Source organism: Scyliorhinus canicula, chromosome 13 (genome assembly GCF_902713615.1).
Source record: "Scyliorhinus canicula chromosome 13, sScyCan1.1, whole genome shotgun sequence".
In the NCBI taxonomy this organism is placed as follows: domain Eukaryota; kingdom Metazoa; phylum Chordata; class Chondrichthyes; order Carcharhiniformes; family Scyliorhinidae; genus Scyliorhinus; species Scyliorhinus canicula.
This window is the reverse complement of record NC_052158.1, coordinates 84764385-84785554: the sequence shown is the minus strand read 5'-3', so window position 1 is coordinate 84785554 and position 21170 is coordinate 84764385. Positions and strand designations below refer to the sequence as shown.

Here is a 21170-nt window from a genome sequence, read left to right as displayed (position 1 = left end):
TGTTCCCACTTATGAGCATCAAGAACTAGAGGGTACAGGTTCAAAATAATTGGCAAAAGCAGTAAAAGTGATGTGAGGAAAAATTTGCTCAGCCCAAATCTGGAACAAACTGTTTGATCAAGGTATTCAAAAGGGAATTGGTTTGCGATCTGAAAAGAGAGTATGTGCAAAATTATGGGGAAAGTGCAAGGTAGGTGGGGTTAGGTAGAATGCACTTTCTGAGGGCCAGTGCAGACCCGATGGGCTGAATTGCCTCCTGCACTGCAAAGGCTCTGTATAAGGAAAGTGCAGACAACAGAGAAGTTGGGGATGTTCTACTTTACAGCCAAGTAAACGATGAGGCGATTTGTTAGAGGTGTTCAAAAAACAGCAATGGGAGAAGGGTTGGTCATTAGTGGACAAGTTTAAGATGATTGGCAAAAGAAGCAGAGGTGAGATGAGGGAGCAGTTTTGCACACAGCAAGTTGATATGACCTGGAACATACTGTCTTTTATTAAATCAATTTTTTCCGGGATGTGGGCTTCGCTGGCTCGGCCATCCCTAATTGCCCTTGAGAAGGTGGTGTTGAGCTGCCTTCTTGAACTGCTGAAGTCCTGTGGCGTAGGTACACCCATGTGCTATAAGGAGGGAGTTCCAAGATTTTGTCCCAGCAACAGTGAAGGAGCGGCGATATATTTCCAAGTCAGGATGGTGAGTGACTTGGAGGGCAACCTCCAGGTTGTGGTGCTTCAAGGTATCTGCTGCCCTTGTTCTTCGAGATGGTAGTGGTCATGGGTTTGTAAGGTGCTGCCTCAGGAGCCTCTTTGAGTTCCTGCAGTGCATCTTGTAGACAGTACACATTTTTACTGTGGGTCGATGGTGGAGGGAGTGGATGCTTGTGGAAGGAATGCCAATCAAGTGGGCTGATTTGTCTTGGATAGTGTTGAGCTTCTTGAATGTTGTTAGTTGTTAGAGCTGCACTCACCAGGCAAGTATAGAGTATTCAATCACACTCCTGACTTCTGCCTTCTAGGTAGTGGACAGGCTTTGGGAAGTCAGGAGGTGAGTTTTTCACCACAGAACCTGCTTTTGTAGCCACAGTATTTATATGGCTAGTCAATTCAGTTTGTGGTCAATGGTAACCACAAGGATGTTGATAGTGGGGGGATTTCAGTGATGCTAATGCCATTGAATGTCAAGGGGCGATGGTTTGATTCTCTCTTATTGGTGATGGTCATTGCCTGGCCCTTGTGTGGCGCAATTGTAACTTGCCACTTGTCAGCCCAAGCCAAGATATTGTCCAAGAATTTGCATGTGGACTGCTTCAGTGTCTGAGGAGTCACGAATAGTGCTGAACATTATGCAAGCATCAGCCAACATCCCCATATCTGACCTTAGGTTGGATGGGAGGTCATCGATGAAGCTGCTGAAGATGATTGGGCCTAGGGCTACTCTGAGAGGTCAGTGGAAGTGACCTCTCAATAGTGACATTGAAAAGAGAATGCAAATTTCCTCCCTTGAAGGATTGAACCAAGGCTGTTGGTAAACAGCAGGGGAGTGGGATTAAAGGGACAGTACCACTAAAGTACATGATTGGATTGGATTTGTTTATTGTCACGTGCACCGAGGTACAGTGAAAAGTATTTTTCTGCGAGCAGCTCAACACATCATTAATGCATGGGAAGAAAAGGGAATAAAAGAAAATACATTATATGGCAACACAAGGTACACAATGTAACTACATAAGCACCAACACCGGATGAAGCATACAGGGGTGCCGTGTTAATGAGGTCAGTCCATAAAAGGGTCATTTAGGAATCTAGTAACAGCGGGGAAGAAGCTGTTTTTGAGTCTGTTCGTGCGTGTTCTCAGACTTCTGTATCTCCTGCCCGATGGAAGAAATTGGAAGAGTGAGTAAACCGGGTGGGAGGGGTCTTTGATTATGCTGCATGCTTTCCCTAGGCAGCGGGAGTTGTGTAGATGGAGTCAATGGATGGGAGGCAGGTTCGTGCGATGGACTGGACTGTGTTCACGACTCTCTGATTGGCTAAATTGCCTCTGTAATGCATGATTCCACAACAAAGGAGAAGAGTGCAGGGAACATTCTGAATTCACTCTCAATATTTGCAAATTGGGTGGCATGGAGTTGCTCTGAAATGTCTGTCTGTAAGAGAAAATTAGGCCTTTCATGATTATCAAATATCCTGTGGAATAGTGAAGTGATTACTGGGCCTGCAGTCAAATTAAAAGAGTTTCATGACTTTGCAAAGCTGGAACAGCTTAAAAATGTCATTTGAACCTCCGTATTGGATTACTGCCTTAAAATCACTCCTGCATGTATTAATAGTAATAATATATATGCACGTATTTTAATTTCACCTGAGTGATTCTGTTCAGTTGGAGATCTTTAGCGAAGTACCATCCATCAGTGCAGAGAGTAACTGTCATGGGATTCATGTCCTTGATAGTGGTTGATAATCTTACTGAAACTACTGTGAAGGTTTCTCAAGAAACCGAAACAATGTGCTGCTGATTACAGAGATATTCTATGTCAGTGTGCAATATAATATATCATATTAAGGTAACTACAAATTTCAATGGATTTAATTAAGATGGTTCTACATTTTGTTTTGCGAATGAAGATGATTTCAAGTGTTTTGGAGACTGCTGAATAATATACATTATGAAAATGGAAAGTAATTGTTGAATGGTTTTAATCAAACATTGAATGTTTTTTGTGTTTCAAGAATAAGGCAGCAGAAAGATAAATTTTAATGGGATAGAGGAGAAAAGGTATCTGATGACAGTGATTCACAAATTGCTGGTAGCAACAGCAGAGAGGGTATCTTGAACAGGTATTGAACCTTTGTCTTAATTACACTGAGAATACTTTGCACATTTCTGGTCTGTGACAAAGCAATTCCATATTACAACTGCATCGGAGAAGGTTCAAAGGGAATTAAAAGGATAGTGCCAGAACTGAATGTTATAACTACCTGAAGAGGTGGGCCTGCGACTCTTTTCTCTCAGATAAACCAGAAGGTGATCTGATAGAGGTCTTTAAAATTATGAAAGGGTTTAACGGGGTAGTGATGGACCCTATACTTGGCGTAAGCAATTCTAGCCTTTATTCCGGGTATCAGTGGCAGACACAACCTGGGGCAGAATTTACGACGAGGCTGAAAAATGCAGTGGTCCATTAACGAATTACAATCCCAGTGTAAAATCCTGCCCCGGCTATTGCTAAATGTGGAACACCTTTATTAAATAATTAATCAGACAGCACGGTTACACAGTGGTTAGCACTGCTGTCTCACGGTGCTGAGGATCCTGGTTCGATCCCGACACCGGGTCACTGTCCATGTGGAGTTTGCACATTCTCCCCGTGTTGTGTGGATCTCACCCCCACAACCCAAAAAAATGTGCAGGGTAGGTGAATTGGCGCTGCTAAATTGCATCTTATTTGGGAAAAAAAGAATTGGGTACGCTAAATTTAAAAAATAAATTAAATCACTAAGCAATAGTACACACTCGCGCTAACACCAGTTGCTCAGTGGCACTGTAGGCAGGACTCTGTCTTGGTAGACAATCCACCAATGAGTCCTTCCTGCATGATTCTGTGCTTGACTGATTGGGTTACCCTATCCACTGTAGCAACAAGGGGCTGGATTCTCCCAAAATGGGGCTATGTCCCCACGCCGGCGTAAATAGCGTTGGCGTTTCACTCCCCAGTTTCCTTCAAAAAATAAAAGGCTTCACTTACCTTCAGGGGGCTAGCAGGGACCTGGGGAGCTTCACCCAGCTTTGGCTGCAGATACGGGCCCCAGGACTTCCGGTTCCGAGTCCGCGCATGTGCACGGCGATAGCCTCCAGCGGCTGCGTTGAGTGCTAGGGCAGACTTGGACTGCGGATCAACACACACAACCTCGGCTCCCCCAGATCGGCTGCGCGCCGTTGCATCGGATCGTTGCCCGGCTGCCCATAATGCCTCTCCCAGTGCTCGATTCCCCTGCCCCCCACCAGCGCGGGTGCGGACTGAGTCCACAGCTGCCGCGCGAGTGTTCCGACTGGCCATACCACATTAGTTCCACGCGGTCGGGAACTCAGTCAGTCGGGAGCGGAGTATCGCTGGGGGGGCATCTGGCAATGGCCCCCCAGCCGCGCAGCGTAATTCACGGACAAGCGATTCTCCTGGGCCCGGAGAATCGCTGGAATGGCGCTGGGCCCGATTCGGTTGGGAACTTCGATTCTCTGCCCCCAAGCCAAACGTGATTTTGGCGCGGGGCTGTGGAAAATCCATCCCAAGATCTCTGTGTGCTCTTTAGACTGTTTTTGTGACTCTGGCCTTGTGCTGTGAACAGTAAAAACTGTTTTGACCCCATTGAATTGGTCTCAAATTACCTCATTGTCCTTGCACAGCTTTGACAAAGAGTCATCCAGACTTGAAATGTTAGCTCCCTTCTCTCTCCACAGGTGCTATGAGACCTGCTGAGATTGTCCAGAGCTTCCGGTTTTTGTTTCAGATTCCAGCATGCGCAGTAAATTACTTTTAACCTGACTGTCCTTCCCAATATAAGACACTGAGTTCACAGTTACTTCTCCGGATGTCCTCTGACGTAGGCCCCTTGCAGGAATCCCAAGGCCACGCTTGAAGTAACAAAGCCAGCTTGACTCTGCTTTGTTGTCTCTAATACTTATCAATTTCCAAAGCTGTTAAAAGGAGATATGTGTATTGGCCTTAACGAGTGGAAGTCTGTATCCTTTTCCTTGCACTGGCTGATATGTTTTGCAGGATGCTTGGCTCCAGCAAACCTGTAACTTTGGTAAAATTAACCATCATGGCTTTCTGTGCCCACACTGCGAAATATTTTCTGGCAATATTTACTGCGAAATATTTTCAAAATCCTGACCTCAAACTCTTTAACCTCTGGATAAAAGCAAATTACTGCAAAGCTTTGTCAAAGCTTTGACAAAGAGTCATCGGACTCGAAACGTTACCTCTTCTTTAACCTCAATGACCCATCTACCACCATTGACAATTGCTTACATAGGGCTACATCACAAATAGTTTACTCACACAATTGTAATAGTAATTCTATGGTTCATAGAGTCAGTACAATGCAGAAGGAGGTCATTTGGTCCATCGAGTCTGCACCTACCTTCCGGAAGATCACCCTACCTAGGTTTATGCCCCCACCTGTCCCCGTAACTCAGTAAGCACACCTAACCTTTTGGACACTAAGGGGCAATTTAACATGGCCAATCCACCTAACCTGTACATTTTTGGACTGTTGGAGGAAACTGGAGCACCCGGAGGAAACCCACGCAGATGCAGGGAGACCATGAAAACTCCACACGGGTAAGATCGGAATCAAACCAAGGTTGCTGGCGCGATGAGGAACAGTGCTAGTCACTGTGCTGCCCTTCAAATAGGCTAAAAATAGAAGTAGTTAATAATATGTTCTTTGATACATTGGCTTACCGTAAACATTGAGAACGAGTTCCCGCTGCTGGGTGTGCAAAACTAGAGATTATAAATATAAGGTAATCACTAATAAATCCAATAGGGAATTTGGGATAAATGTCTTTACTTTCAAGTGGTTAGAATGTGGAACCTGCTATCGCATGCATAATTTGAGATGAATAAAATCAATATGTTTTTATTCTTCCATGGGATTGAGGTCACTGACTAGGCGAGCATTTTTATTGTTCTTCTCTAAATGCCTTTGAGAAGGTGATGGTTAGTTGCGATCTTGAACCGTTGTAGTCATGTGGTGTGGGTACGCTCACAGTTCTATGAGGGAGAGAGTTCCTGGATTTTGACCCAGCGACAATGAAGGTATGACAAAACTGTTCCAAATCGGGATAGTGTGTGGCTTGGAGATAGAACTTGTTGGTGATGATATTCCCATGCATCTGTTGCCTTTGTCCTTCCCGGTGGGAGATAAGGGGAAACTAGATGTGTACATGACGGAGTATAACTCTGAGAAAAGCATCCTCAACATTTTTCTGAAACCATTCATCGACCTAACCTTTGGAGAATGTTACGGATGTGTAATTTCATGTTTAATGTGTTGTAAGAATATAACTTTTAGTTTGGGAATTGACATTTTCAAACACAAGTGAGTGAATAAGCCGAAAGTAAATGCAATTCCAAGTGTTGCAAACATGTGAGGAATAGTGAAATGACTCCCCTGTTCATGATTCCATGTTTGACCGTAGCATGGTTTTCTTTTGAATTTAGAGATAACTCTTTGCTAACTCTTCATTATTTATGCTTTTGAGATTGCAAAGAATTGTTCAGCCAGGTTTTCTTAGGTTAAATAAACAACAAGAACACGTTTATCAAAACCATTTCCCAAGCTCCAGGTTTGTCTGAATCCACACATGCACACTAGTTCAAATGGCAGAGTAAGGAGGATAGGCTTGTAGCATTGTTTTTACAGTCTACGAAAAATAAAAGAGGCATACATGGTTAGCAGATCCTTGGCTGGTCTCAATGCAGTGGTTCCACATTACAGCCATTTTGTTTAGCTGCCTTCCTGGATTTGGTTACATGGAATAGATTTCCACATATATTTCCCAAAACGATCATGGGTCACAGTAGATTTCTATTCTTGGAATTGCTATTTTGCAAATCGGGCACTTTTTAGAAACAGGCAGACAGAGACAGCACATGTTTCAATCCACCTGTATTCAGTATTGTCTTCGGTCACCTCACCCGATTTGTAAAGGGGTCATTAAAATACTTTGCCAGGTACATATTCCAGAGACAATCTATTTGTTCAGGTCTGCTGCAGTTATTGTTTCAGAACAAGCAAAGCATTTTGTTGTCTCACCTCAGAAACATTTGAAAAGCCTCACTATGGTGTGAATCACCAGAGGATGTGGTCTTCCAAGTCCTCTCGGGGGTTGAGTGTCTTTTCTTCGTCCCACCTGGTGGAATATGAAAATGTATGTGTTCCAGCAGCCTGGGCAGTTTTGTCATGGTCTGTAGAAGGTGTCTGTGTGTTTATAAAAAAAATACAGAAAAAATAATAGAAATTGTACCTTGAAAAAGACCATTCTTGTAACAAAATGGTGACCTGTGTTTAAAGGTTAGAATTGGAATAGGGAAAACATGAAACTTTCTGAGTTTCTTGGTGGATATGTGGTGCAGAATTGCAAGTGAAATGAAATGAAACGAAATGAAAATCGCTTATTGTCACGAGTAGGCTTCAAATGAAGTTACTGTGAAAGGCCCCTAGTTGCCACATTCCGGCATGTTCGGGGAGGCTGTCATAATGGGTTTACATTGTTCATGTGATTTCCCAGAACAAAGCGAAGGTTCAGGAAGTGTTGATGAATAGTTTGTATCCCAGGGATTTCCCAAATGTGCCATGTTGCCATGGGGATAGTTTACAGGGAGATCTTTTTTGGTTGAGTTTCATGTGTGTGATTTCTCACTGAAGCATTCAGCTGGAGCCTTGGAGTAGCTTTGAGACCTGCAGAGAAAGAGAGAGAGAGAAGTGGCAGGGTGGCACATGTGGTTGGCACTGCTGCCTCACAGCACCAGGAACTCGGGTTCAATTTCAGCCTCAAGTTACTGTCTGTGTGGAGCATGCTCTTTCTCCCTGTGTCTGTGCGTGTTTCCTCCGGCTCCGCTGGTTTTCTCCCACAGTCCAAAGATGTGTGGGTTAGGTGGATTGGCCATGCTAAATTGCCCCATAGTGTCCATGGATGAGTAGGTTAGGTGGGGTTATGTGGTTACATGGAAAGGTGGGTGGCGAAGGGGGCCTAGATATGGTGCTTTTTCAGAGGCTCAGTGCAGACTTGACGGGCCAAATGGCCTCCTTCTGCACTGTAGGAATTCTAATTCCAAATCTGGCAGCGACTGTTGTTCTGATTTTGGAATCACTGAGTCATTGAGCAAGAAAGCAGTGAGGTTCAGGCTTGACCTGAGGCGTCCACAGTAGTCAGGTACTTGAGGAGAATTGGAGGGTTACCTTGCCAGATGCTGAGGAAGGACCAAAAGTAAACTCTTAACTTTGAGAATAGCAGGGACACTGAGGAGAATCTGTGAATTCCTGAGAGCTGTGACACACCTTAGTTTAGTCTCCGAAGAAGTGAAGGAACTCTCCAGATACTGTAAAGCACAGGGGAACTCTTAGGTTGAAATAACAGCAGAACTGTAAGTGTTCTGTTGAGATTTTTGGGCTTACAAAATAAGCATTTAACAAACATAGTGCAAAGTTCATTGTACTTACTTTGTTCAACTCTTATGTAGTAAAAGTATTTTCTTCATTAAAACATGAAACCTTGTGGTGTAATTCTTTCTGCTAATAACTTGAGTTCAAATTTCATTTTCTAAGCTATTAGTCTCCTTTGATTATAAGAGCACAATGGACTGTATTATGGTCCCTGTGTCAATTATGCTGAGAATGATGAGAGCCATGCTACAGAGTGCAGTCATTTGATACAGGTGTCCAGACGCTTCTCTCTTGGGACTTAAACTAGAAGTAGGTGGAAACCTAATCCAATCAATATATTTGCATCCTTCCAAAGATGGAAGCTCTGTCCCTCCCAATTGCACTTTTAAATGGTTAAGTGGGCCTTAATATTTCTTCTCTTTCCTGTGATCTTCCAGAAAATTATTCCCAAATTAAACCAACTGCTGACTGCGAGAAGAAAATTTGTGTTAAGATTATCTATTAACTTCATACTGAACACAAGAATCATCCTGAAACTGTAATCTTTGCCACTACAAGTGTAAATAAACCAACTTTAAATATATTTTTATACAGCCAACTGGGTGACAACCTATTAATAACAGAAGTATGGAAACGGCATTATGAATGACTCTTTTTGATCTTAGCAGTTGTTAATTATTTCCTGTGAGGTAAACGTGTTTCAAGGCTGGCCTGTTGTGAAAAGACAGAAAGATGCTGTACTATGTCTATTATTATTATTAGTAGTCGGAGGAGACTGTTTAAGAAGCATGTGATTTATACTGAAACAGGGCCAATTCATCCATTCCAAACTTCACACAAGAGCATTGCCCTCATATCCATTGCATGCTTTATGATTCCTGATAGGTATTTGGAGATGTTTATAATTTATCAAATTATGCAGTCACTGTTTTTCTATCCCCTCTGGTACTTTGCTGTGCTATGTTATATTCTAATATCAGAGAGTATTGCGTACGTAGATTTTTTTATCCTTGTGTTTCAACAGGGCACTTAGGTCCTTGACTAAATATATTCTGACATAATAGGCATGTGTCTTTGTGTATATAGTTAGGGGAGTTTTTTTCAAGGGAAACAAATGTATGACAGGGTTTATGTCCTGAAAAAGGAGCATTGACATTTGGAATTTCTGGTTTGCCTTACCAAGAGCATTGGAATTCAGGGTATCCAATATGGCAGGTCAGTTACCATTTTTATAGTCATTGAATTATTTTGAATATTTGACTTACTTTTCAGTAGTTGTGGAAATAATCGAGTCTGCACCGGCTCTTGGAAAGAGCACCCTACCCAAGGTTAACACCTCCACCCTATCCCCATAACCCAGTAACCCCACCCAACACTAATTTTGGACACTAAGGGCAATTTATCATGGCCAATCCACCTAACCTGCACATCTTTGGATTGTGGGAGGAAACCGGAGCATCGGAGGAAACCCACGCACACACGGGGAGGATGTGCAGACTCCGCACAGACAGTGACCCAAGCTGGAATCGAACCTGGGACCCTGGAGCTGTGAAGCGATTGTGCTATCCACAATGCTACCGTGCTGCCCCGTGCGACCAGATTCAACAGCGGTTTTGATGTGCCTAACTGGGGTCACAGCTACATGGAGCATCTTAATTTATTAATTAGTAAATTTTTCTTAGTCAAAATTTTTAAGTCATGCGTGATGGGTTAAAGATCAAGTCTAATCTGTGTGTGTATGCGTGTGATTAATTCAGACTCGGTGAACAAAGTAAGCCGACGATATGGATTTTGTTTTTTAAAAATGCTGTTCACTTGCTCTGGCAAATTGAAATCTGTATCCATTCAATTCCCCTTTGTATTTAATTCAAGCGTTTATCGCTCTTTTTATGCAAACATTGTGACATCCAATTTGTCCATTTGTAGATTAGCAGTTTCATTTGAAGAGCAGTGGCACTTGGCAAGAGCTTTCTGTCAGTCTATACTTAAAATCAAGGTAAATGCCAAGAGCATATTTACTCCTCCAGCATTCATTTATTTAATGACATGTTAGGAGGTGTCTGGCAAAACGCAAAGTTCATAGAAATAACCAGGGAATAGAAATCTTTATTATTCTCAAAAGTAGGCTTACATTAAGACGGCAATGAAGTTACTGTGAAAAGCACCTAGTCATCACATTCCAGCGCCTGTTCGGGTACACAGAGGGAGAATTCAGAATGTCCAATTCACGTAACAGCACGTCTTTCAGGACTTGGCAGAGGAAACCAGAGCACCCGGCGAAACCCACGCAGACGCGGGAAGAATGTGCAGACTCCGCCCACCGGGAATCGAACCTGGGACCCTGCGCTGTGAAGCAACAGTGCTAACCACTGTGCTACCATGCTGCACATATAACGAATATACCAAAAGTGGAAAGTGCCACGATGCACACTTTTACTTGTAGTATTGCTGAATTAGAAAACTACTGGGTAATAATGGGCTTGTTTATCCACTGTATCGGGAACTCCGCTAGTGGCAGCACAGAATCCAGTATCGGGCAGAAAAGACGTAGATCCGGTTCCGATGCTCCAGTTCCCCGCTGGAGTTGAGATAGAGTTTCGCGCCCCGCAGCAGCGGGAGGATGCAAATGGGTAATTCAGACGCATTTGCACTCTGTTAATCGCTGGGCACCATAATCTCTGGGCCATTGTGATTCTCCGGCTCTCGCTCTCTGTGCCGGGAATTGCGTGGGCAAGAATTGGAGCAAAATTTGGTAAGCGTGGCCCTGACACGTTGGACCTCGGTGGGCCAAGGGGGTAACGCTTTAAGGGAGTTTCCACCAAAGTTCAGGTCACCTCCCCCCTCCCCCACCAGCCCCCACAATCTAAAACCTGCCCACCTCACTGCCTCCCCCCACACCAGAGACCCCTCCCCCATAAGAGTGACCTGTCTGGAAGCTGGAGAGCAATCCAGACAGAAGCAATTAAAAAAACTCACTGCTTTAGAACTAATCTGGGAAATGCACCTACTGGCTCAGGCACAGGAAACAGCACCTGTCAATTCTGGAAAGAGAATCCAGTCAGCTGGATTCAAACCCCTTCAGATCTTTGATCTGCAAGCCATTCATTAATTTCTCTGTGACATTGATTTTACTAGGCTGTGACTGGCAGCTTCCACACATATATATAGCTGTCTGCATTGTTTCATTCATCTCCCTTCATGCTTGTGTGAGTTTGTAGTAGTCAGCTGTGAAACTAACTCCAATCTTTCTAAACATCAAGGTATGATCGACAGCTCCTGGACCACATCAAATAAAGTTAAGTGCTTTCTGTTAGTCTCAAACTGACTACTTCAAAGCCACTCAAGCTTGATGGGAGATGAATGAAACAATGTAGACAGCTGGGTTGGAGTGGGTACTGAACTGCGTTGCGGGTGGCCCAGGCTCTAGACCTTGCTATTGGGCTGCCCACTCAAAATGGTAGTCCGATAGTGGGATGCCCTGGGAATCTCTCGCAGTCCCTGCCATGCATAAGTTTGCATCGTTTATGATTTGGAATAGCTTCCTGAGTTATAACACGCATTTCAGTTTCGGTGGGAGAACATAGGGTGGGATTCTCCACTTGATGAATCCAAAATTGCGTTTGGCAATTGGCCAGAGAATCCATTTTTACCCAGAAATCGGGAGCGACACCATTTTTCGGATGCTTCGACCCCTCAAAAACGGCATAATCACCGAGTATGCCGTTGGGACGACCCCAGGATGTCACCTGAGGCTCTCCCTGATGCTCCGCCCCCGATTGGCCAACTTCCCGACGGCGTTGGTCGCGTGTGCTCACAGTTTCTGGGGACCCTGCGTGGTGGCTGCGGACTGAGTCCAGCGCCGCCACAGTTGGGTGGGGGAGGGGAGCCATTCCGCTTGGCTGGGTGGGGCTTCGGCGGGGTCTGGGTGGCAATGGGGATTACAGGGGGACACTATCTGGCAGGCCGGTTCCTTGCGTGGCCAGCGCCACGTTGTATGGTGCGGCCGCCGCAGTTCGCCACTGCGCGCCTGCGCGGCCACGGATTCGGCAATACTCCATCCGTATCTGCTGGTGAAGCGGGGGCTTTACATGGCACGGTTGCTAGTCCCCCCCTCCCCCCAAATCAGTGCAGTTGAGTGGGGGCGCCTCCGACATTTTGGTCGTAAGACTAGACAAATGCTCCGGACACAGCCTCAAAATAGGAGAATCCATCCCAGTCTGCTAAACGGAGAATAACCACCGTGTGCTGTGAAGACTGACATTAGATCTTGAGTAATCTAATACTGGGAATTATAAAAAATTCAAATGAGAGTATGTAATATCTTGAATTATGTTAATAGGAGTACCCATTAGATGATATGTGTGAAATTGTTCCAAAATATCGATCAGCCGGAATTCTCCGACCGTTGCGATTCACTTTTCTCGTTGGCAGCGCCCCCCAGCAGCGTCGGACGGTTTTATTGGGAAATTCCATTGACAAGCGGCAGGAAGATAGAATCCCGCTGACCGTGAGTGGCGCACGGCTGAGAAACATGCGGCTGGAGAACCGGAGAATTAATTCTGCCTTTGACCTTTGCTTTTAGACTGTTGTGATTGCATGATTTATGCTTGAATGATAAGTTAGAAGACAGGCCCCAGGCTGAGAGAATCCCGCCCCACATATTTGTGACCCTATAAAGCTGTGTTTTGTTAACTGTTATCCAAAGAGCTGCTGATTTAACCTGTTCCCTTGGCTAGATGGTTTTAAAAAAGGTAGCATCTGATCGTGACTGACGGAATGAAAATTGCCATCCTCCACCACCTTCCCGCAAAACCTATTGTCACGTACACGACAAAAGATAACCAGGTATATTTGATATTACTAAAATTAAAAGAAGATGAAACCTGGAAAAGATAATGTCAGTGTGTCTGATTGGTATACATTAATTGCAATTGTTACTTTCCCGCGATTGAATCAGCCTTCCTGCCATGTATGTCATTACAGGAATTCTTGGAAGATTGCCAGACGTTCAGGGATTTAAGGTTTAAAATTCCTTCTACTGTAAAATGGGAGAATTCTTGTTTTTCTCTAACTCCATAACACTATTGTGGGAAGATGTATCTTTGAGGTACATTTTCTGTGAAGTCAAATGTTTTTAATGGGTTAATTTTGGAGAAAAATAGACATTGGCCTTTTCTTTGAATATATATTTCCCCTTCCCACAGCCTTATCCCTGGTAAGCTGCTTTGGATGTATAGAGGAGCAGTTTTAATATGTGAAGAGCTTCATTCAATGCAAATTGTGAACATTCAAAACACTTGAGTCTTTCAGGTTACTTTAAATAATAAAAACAGTTTTACCATAAACTAAGGATAGCAGGGCTTTGGGAGAATTACACTAAATCTGATATTGGCACAGTTCAAATTGATCGCAAAAGAACTTGGGCGGGATTCTCCCTACCCGGCGTGACGGAGGGTCCCAGCGTAGGGGAGTGGCGCCAACCACTCAGGGGTCGGGCCTCCCAAAAGGTGGGGAATTCTCCCCACCTTTGGGGGCCAGCCCCGCGCCGGAGCGGTTTGCACCAGAAGACTGGTGCAAAAAACCGGCGCCCCCGGCAGCGGGGCTGGCCGAAAGGCTTTCGCCGGTCGCCGCTGCCGCTGACGTCACCACCGGCGCATGCGCGATGTGGGTTTCTCTTCCGCTTCCACCATGGCGGAAGGAGAAAGGAGAAAGAGTGCACCCAGGGCACTGGCCCGGAGTCTGAGCGGGGGGCCCCGATCGCAGGCCAGGCTACCGTGGGGGCACCCCCCGGGGTTCGATTGCCCCCCCCCCCCCCCAGGACCCCGGGGCCCGCTCGCGCCGCTGATCCCACCGTTACAGAGGTGGTTCAAACCTCGGCGGCGGGAGAGGCCTCCCAGCGGCGGGACTTCGGCCCGTCCGGGCCGGAGAATCACCGCAGGGGCCTCGCCGATCGGAGTGGCGAGATTCCTGCCGCCGCCACTTCCCGGGTGGCGGAGAATCTCTGCCACGGCGGGGGCGGGATTTTCGGCGGCCCCAGGCGATTCTCCGACCCTGCTGGGGGTCGGAGAATTTCGCCCCTTATCTCTGTTACTATACCTTGTGTGGAATTTTGAATACTTGTTTCTTCCAGATATTAAATATAATATGTATGCCACCACTTCACCTACCAACCCTGCTGCTACACATAGCCAATGTAGTCTTCTGATTGGATTGGCGTCTGTCACTATTCTGCTTTGCAACCCTTTATTTGAAACCCTTGTTTAATGGTCTTCAGTGCTGCCTCCGAAGACCTTTAGCGGGTAGAAATTTTATTTATTGATCTTCATACTCCAATCTATTTATTTTAAATTGGTTAATGTCTGTACCAAGTGACATAAGAACATGTTAGCATTTGTACATGGGGACTGCCACTTGGAAACACTGACCCACAACTGCCCCCTTTATTGGAGCCATAGTTTTGCGTGCGGGACAAGATTTAAGCCAACTCTAAGTAGCTCTGTTACCCGTAGAGGTGGAAAGAGGGGCCTTTTTTAAAAAAAAAATAGTGTTTGCTGGGCCAGGTGAAAGAGTTTGGAAGTGATGGTGCAGGTACATTCGGTTGAATGGCCTCCTATTTTATCATATCATTCTAGAATTATTGGGCTGGATTGGAAGGATTATTTGCACCAGCTTCAAATGTTGCAACAGATAATGCATAAAATATGAGTCAGTGCCCCACAGGCTGCTAATAGGATTACTCACTACTTCTCCTTTATCCCCCCCCCACTCCAATTTCATTGGCCTTAATGAAATAGCACAGGCAACCAACATATGGCACCCACTGTTCCTTGTTAGGATCGAATGGCCTCAAGTTTCCCAAAAAGTGCCATTTTGACACTCTTGGGCTGCTGAATGAGTCTTCTTCAAAGAAAAAACTTTTCCACACTGGGTCTGCTCTCCCAATTTGTGCAGCAGTCGGAAAGGCACATCCGGTTGATCCTCGTCGCCAAATGTAGTATTTTGAAAAAACCGGCATCCACCAAGTAGATTAATGAATAAATGGCTTAGAAGGTAAGTAACTATTTACAGGGAGTGAGATTAAGGCTACCGTACTCCTCGACTCCAGACTCCAAATTGTCTACGAAAACCCGCACTCAGTCCCAGGATCCGCGCACTCTGGCACGATTGGCCAGATGGATCACATGACCCTCTGAGAACCCGCCCCTTAAATGGCCAACCTACCACCCAGATCAAGGACTGGATGCCTAGAGAAGAGAAAAGCCCAATTTGAAACAAAGCAATTGGGGAGAAGAGGACACATTTTGAGCGGTTGGCTCTTTTATACCTCACAACATTTTTAAGCTCTCTTGATCTAAATGGATGATAAAATCAAAGGAGTGGTGTAGAAAACAGGTATCTGACCCAAACCTGCACCGTTCCAAACAAGTTTAAAATTGGGGTTCAAGTGTGTAAAGGTGATCCATTTAACCCTTTCTCTAGCTCCCTATCTATTTGCCTTGTTGTCTTCAGCTATTTATGGGGGGTTTTCTGTCCTGTAAATGTCTTTTATTTCTTGGATTTCTCTTACCAAGTCTCGTATGCAAATATCATTTGAAACCACTTAACCAGCTTTTGTTGTCAGTTTAAAAATGTTGATCCTTTCTACCTTTCATAGATTTACAGTGCAGAAGGAGGCCATTCAGCACCGGCTCCTGGAAAGAGCACCCTACCAAAGGTTAACACCTCCACCCTATCCCCATAACCCAGTCACCCCACCCAACACTAATTTTGGACACTAAGGGCAATTTATCATAATCAATCCACCTAACCTGCACATCTTTGGATTGTGGGAGGAAACCGAAGCACCCGGAGGAAACCCACGCACACACAGGGAGGATGTGCAGACTCCGCACAGACAGTGACCCAAGCCGGAATCGAACCAGGGATCCTGGAGCTGTGAAGCGATTGTGCTATCCACATTGCTACCGTGCTGCCCTGCTTTCCTTTTGTTCTAAAGTGCTGTTAATTTGTAATGTATTCTGAGTTTGACAATGGGACTGCTCTGAAACATAGAAAATAGGGGCTGAAGGAGGCCATTTGGCCCTTAGAGCCTGCTCCGCCATTCATTATGATTGTGGCTGATAATCCAACTCAATAGCCTAATCCCACTTTCCCCCCAATATCCTTTGATCCCCCTTCGCCCTAAGCGCTATATCTAACTGCTTCTTGAAAACATACACGGCGGGATTCTCCATTTCAGAGACTAAGTGCCGAAGCTGGGACAGAATTGGTGGACATCAACGACAGCAAAACTGGCACAGCTCCCAGAGCAATTCAGGAACCGTTAATGGGCTAGCACCAGCGCCACGTAGAACACGACCGATTCCAATGAAAAACGGTGCCAGATTCGCCGGGGTTGGGATTGTCACTCGAGAGGGTGACAAGCTGCAGCTGCATATTAGCACTCCACTCCCCACACGCACTCATCCCAGCAGACAAGATGGCACTGGCTGCGCTGAAGTGCAGCCATCCCATTGATGGGGACAGATGCAGTGGCCTGAGAGGGGGTGGCCTGGGGGACACCCATATGGCCCATGGCACTAAGTTCACAGTGGGCAGTTAACGGTGTGCGCAGCGCCTTGCGTGCTGCAGAGATGGTGTTCTATGCCCATCCACCCGACCCCATGGTCCAGCTCCTAGCCACACCCTGCTTTTGCCCCCATCCCTGTTGCTGGCAAGTTCAGTGTCTGATTTAGTGAATGCTTGTATCCACAAAGAGACTAAATAGCCATAGTGTGAGTATTGTTTTCTAATTTTCTTCACTTGCTGCTCACTCAGCACTGGATCGGCAAATATAAGTCCTGCACCAGTTTAAACACCAAAACAAAAATCAATGATTGTAGATCGCTGCTTTTCTTTCTGATTAAGAAATGAACAAATTTGAAGGATTATTGACACAGTGATCACTAATCATTCAGCTAGATTGATTTCCTAAAGCCTTTGTCCTTTTAGAGACTCCATACTCTAATGAGTGCCCTGTGAAATGTACCAATGGATTGCAATTGTATCTTTTATTGTAACAGTTCTACTTTACACTACCTGTGTCATTTGAGGATGTAAAAATTTGCTGAACATGTGCTACAACTTCCCCATTTAGTCAAATGGCTATATGCTCAGCTGTTGTATTGTGCTCTGTCACATCTTTCAGCACCTGCTATGTGATACATGACGCATGTTCCTTGAGCTCTACTAATATTTATACATGATTCTGAGATGAAACAAAAGGTTGGCAGCTGCTAAACTCCCTCGTGGGTGAATATCTCACAATTCTTTTGAGTAAATGGTGCATTTTGTACAATCGCCATTATATTAAAAACTACAGAAAAATGCTAGATGTGGTCAGGTTTGGGCAAACCAAATTAGGATTATAAAGAAACCCATCGTGTAATAATCGTATGTTGACTCCATTTTGTTGGAGCTAGTACCTGAAATGAGTTAAATCTTTTGACTGCAGAAGCCCATTATTTCTGGAACTTGATAACTGATGGTTTCCATACGGGTGCACCTGTATTAGGGGATGTACAGTAGGACCTACACTACAGGTTTGCCAGTAGCCCCCGCCGGCTAGCTCCGCCCACAAGGAGCCGTATAAATAGGCATGACTCCTCCTGATCAGCCATTCTGCCAGCTGCAGTAGGAGGCCACGCATCTGACTGTAATAAAGCCACAGTTGTATCAATCTGAGTCTTTCGTGCAATTGATAGTGCATCAGTTCAGCTACAGAACGAACCAACTGCATACGTTGTGGGACTTGGGTGTGCTTTAACAGTGTACACAAAAAGTTAGCATGCAGGCATAGCAAGCATTCAGGAAAGCCTGTGACTTGTTGGCCTTTATTGGAGTACAAGGCAAAATAAGTCTTGCTACAATTTTAGAGGGCGTAAGTGAGACTACACCTAGAATACCGTGTTCTGCGTTGAATTCCATATTTGTGGAAGGATACACTTGTATTGGAGACAGAGCTGTGAAGCTTCACGAGTTTGGTCCATGGGATGAGAGAGCTGTACTAAGGTGAGAGTCTGAGTAAACTGGGTTTATATTCTCTGGAGCTTAGAAGAATGAGAGGTGATCTGGTGGAATCCATGATATACTGTTACTTAGCAAGGGACATGAGTTAGTGTGGAATCCTGATATCCTGTTCCTTAGCGAAGCACATAAGTTAGTATGAAACCCATATCCTGTTTCTCAGTAAGTGATGAAAGTCTGTGGAGACAGGACGATGGAGGGAGCCTTCTCTCAGGAATGCACTTCTCTGTAAACTACTGTAATCTCCAAGGGCAAAGGGGAGATGATTACGTAAAAGAGATTGAAAGACCTTGCTCTTCTATTGGTCAGTTTTCCCTGTCTGCTATTGGCTTGAATTATTGTCCTCTCATTGGCCTAAAATGAAAGTTTAACTGTGATATTATTGGTGTGTGTGACATGCAAATGAATGTTTAGACTGCAACTGTGATTCTATTGGTTAATCAAACTATAAATGTTTCTGCTTCGCTGGACTCGGGTAGAGTGATGCAGTCAACTTCACTGTGTTGCTCTCTGTGTGCACATGTCACTAAGGATTGATCAAAGAGTGCTCCTGTGTCTGCCTTGTAATACTTAGACAATCTCATTGAAACATACAAGATTCTGAAGAGCCTCGATGGAGTACACACCGATACGCTGTTCCCCATGGCTGGGGAATCAAAAACCTTGGGGGGGGGGGGGGGGGGGGGGTCACTGTCTCTGGATAAGGGGCCAATCATTTACGACAGAGATGAGGAGAGATTTTGTCACCTAAAATGTTATGAAGCTTTGGAATTCACCATTCCCCAGGGTTTTGAATGTGCAATCATTGGATATATTCAATGCAGAGATAAATGGATTTCTGGTATCTCAAGGAATTGAGGACTACTGGGAGTGGTAGAAAAAGTGGCTTTGAAGTGGAAGATCAGCCATGATTATCCACAAATCTTTTACGTAATCATCTCCCCTTTGCCCTTGGAGATTACGGTAGTTTACAGAGAAGTGCATTCCTGAGAGAAGGCTCCCTCCATCGTCCTGTCTCCACAGACTTTCATCACTTACTGAGAAACAGGATATGGGTTTCATACTAATTATGTCCTTCGCTAAGGAACAGGATATCAGGATTCCACACTAACTTGTGTCCCTTGCTAAGGGACATGATTATCCCTTGCTCCTATTTTTTATATTCATATTATCTTCAGCCATAAGGATGGTGTAGGAAATTCTGGTGTATGAAGTGTTGAGAAGACTTGAATTGCTTCTGGCTGTGTTATACATGAATTAGACATACTTAATGCTGACATTGAATATTAAAATTGGAAATATTTTTCCATTCTGCACCATCCTGAGGTACAAAGATGCATTAATTTTCAAAGAGTCGCGTTCATGTCACTTTTCAATAAGGTATAATGAAGAATCAAATCGGCAAAATAAATCCCTCAGTCAATTTAGCTGTCAATTTACTCAGTCATTAAATGTGTGAATGATTGACCTTTCAAAGTACGTTATATTCTGGGTTCATTTAATGCATACATTACATGATGAACCAGTTTGGTTCCTTTGCACCAAATTTGTGCTGGCAGTAAATGTGAGGGACTTCTGCCTCCTCTCCTCTTTTCAGTTGAAGTGGGTCAGCTTTCGGTCCAAGCCCTGGAAAAAGTGGGACTGTGAACCAGTGCACTTGTCTTTATTCTACACTGACAATGGTTTATCTTTTCCCCATTTGGTGCAAATGCACACTGATTGATTCCATTATTTTTCATAAACCTTCTTAAATGCTGAAAAACCAACTGCGTAGAACCTTCATTTATTTAATTATCAATGAACCCATCCATCTGTCACAACTCCAGACGCAAACATTCCTCTCAACAAATTATTTTGACGTTGATGGCAAGTTTTACTGCTGATTTAAAAATAAAAAGCCCTTTAAGTATAATTTTAAATCAATGTGGATTTATGCAGGTTATTTTTATTTAGCCATCAGCTTTGGAAATGAATGTATCTGTAATGGGCTAGCTATCAAGGTTCTGTGTTAATGCTAGACATACCAGCTTCTGAACTGTCAAGGTTCACAATTCTATGTCAGACTGGGTCAGTGAGGGTCAATTGACACATCCTCTGTTCTTTAAGTCAGAATTATTACCATTCATTTTGATGATTTATTCAGATTGACAGCATAAGGAGAAGGAGCAGTCAGAGCAGTGACTTTTATACAAGGATTTATGGGTAACTCAAAAGAACAAGGGTGATATCTAAGGCATAAGGCACCAACTTGCCTGGAACATGGAACATGGAGGAAAGATTAAACAATACAGTCAGCTTGTCGGAAGTGGAACAGTTGCCTAGCCCAGCTATGGAAACTGCTGTCACAGGGTTTGGGCATCACTGGCTAGGCAGCATTTATTACCATCCTGTGGTAGTGTGGCCCCTTTAAGGGGGTGAGCTCCATGGACCGCGTGACTGGCTCAGGGCCAATTGTGTGCAGGTGGATCCTGGCCAAGATGGTGTTTGTGGGAGGCCCTGGGAGCAGGACCTAATGCAGTGTGGCCCAGTGAGCTGAAGTGTAAAGGCCTGTTATCTAACTGCCTTTGAAAATGAAAATCGCTTATTGTCACGAGTAGGCTTCAATGAAGTTACTGTGAAAAGCCCCTAGTCGCCACATTCCGGCGCCTGTCCGGGGAGGCTGGTACGGGATCATCAATAAACTCTTTGTTAACCATTGGAAGCCTCCAGTGTATGTCTTGAGTCACCACATTGGTAACAAATTAAATGTTTTCAATCGCAGCCGACCATCGTCGTGGATCGAAGGAAGAAGGAAGGAACAGTTGAGAAAGTAGAGAAGCTCCAGCAAGAGTTGGAATAATTTAAGCAGTGAGTGGAAATGCATACCACTTGGAAACAAAACCCATTTGAACAAAGGGTTGAGTAATGTAGTCAGTACATCAAATGGCTCTGTTCCT

The 21170-nt window shown here is 44.6% G+C and overlaps 1 protein-coding gene across 1 annotated transcript in view; it reads left to right on the top strand.

Moving 5' to 3' along the window:
- Positions 1 to 21170, top strand: part of clstn2a (calsyntenin 2a) — a 757260-nt gene that overhangs the window by 16574 nt on the left and 719516 nt on the right. The window lies entirely within an intron of this gene.